The sequence below is a fragment of the Chrysochloris asiatica genome, unplaced genomic scaffold (assembly GCF_000296735.1).
Source record: "Chrysochloris asiatica unplaced genomic scaffold, ChrAsi1.0 scaffold00364, whole genome shotgun sequence".
NCBI classification, from domain to species: domain Eukaryota; kingdom Metazoa; phylum Chordata; class Mammalia; order Afrosoricida; family Chrysochloridae; genus Chrysochloris; species Chrysochloris asiatica.
The window spans coordinates 1,469,415-1,470,717 of record NW_006408882.1 but is presented as its reverse complement, the minus strand read 5'-3'; the positions used below and the strand labels follow the sequence as shown (position 1 = coordinate 1,470,717).

Genomic DNA, 1,303 nt, shown 5'->3' with positions numbered 1-1,303 from the left:
GTAAATCTTTACTGGAGCAGAAAGCCTCATCTTTCTCCCACAGAACAGCTGGTAGTTTCGAACTGCTGACCTTGGGGTTCACAGCCCGAGTCATAACCACTATGCTACCAGAGGCCTTCAACTACTCATGGAAAAGTTGGCTATTTGAACGCGCCTGGAGGGGCCTCAGAAGGCAGGCCAGGGACCTGTTGCCACAGAGGCTCACAGCCTGGCTTACCTTAGAGAGAACAGTTCTCTGCAGCACATGCACTCCCCATGAGTCAGAACTGACTACTACATCATTATCAGCAACAATCTTTCCCCCTTTGTTTGCCTTTTCTGAGTTGATCTGTCTTTTCTCTCCTAGTATTCCCTTAGAAGTCTTGGTAGCTCAGGTTCAGCTGCTAACCGGAAAAAGAAAGGTGGGTGGTTTGTGGAAGAAAGATGTGGCAAGTTCTTCTGTAAAGTTTCACAGCTTTGTAAACCCTATGGGACAGTTCCACTCTGTTCTATGCGTCTTCTATGATGCACTTGATGGCAATGCATTTGCTTTGGTTTTCAGTTTAATTGTCCCGTTACTTTGCTCTTTGTCTCCTAACCTCCATTTCCCTTTCTCTTTCCCTAACAGCAAAAATCACGTCATGCCATTCTAAGATGATGCTCAGAGGAATTAAACATCTTAGAAGTTTGAGAGTTTTGCTAATAAAATAAACAGATCAGAAAATTTAAGAATGTCGTTGTATAGCCTAGAACTTTTTGGTGATGGTTATGTGCCATGGAGTCAGTTCTGACTCATAGCGACCCTGCATAGGGTTTCCAAGGCTGTAAATCTTTACGGGAGCAGAAAGCCTTATCTTCTGTGGAACCACTGGTAGTTTCAAACTGCTGACCTGGAAATTAGCAGCCCGATTCATAAGCACTACACTACCAGAGCTCCTTTGTTGTTTCTAAGTGCCATTAAGTCGATTCTGACCATTAGCGACCTGTATAGGGTTTCCAAGGAGCAGCTGGTGAGCTTGAACCACTGACCTTGCAGCTGTGGGCTAATGTGACAGACTGCATTGTTGTTTGAACTTCAAGGTCGGTGGTTCAAGCTCACCAGCTGCTTCTCGGAAACCCTATACAGGGTCGCTATGGTTCTGAATCGACTCAATGGCACTTAACAACAGAGCTCCTTTAGAAGGGTCTTACTCATTTATCCCAACACCACAGTGGGTCGTTCGGTATCCAGTCTACTCCATTAAGCGTTCTCTCCTGCATGGATTACGGACTTAAAAATATTACTACGGAGTGCAGTGGCTCGGTAGGATAAGCATTAGACTTT

At 45.0% G+C, this 1,303-nt stretch overlaps 1 protein-coding gene across 1 annotated transcript in view; it reads left to right on the top strand.

Moving 5' to 3' along the window:
* The window catches only part of RELL1 (RELT-like 1), a 72,741-nt gene that overhangs the window by 31,563 nt on the left and 39,875 nt on the right, over window positions 1-1,303 (top strand). The window lies entirely within an intron of this gene.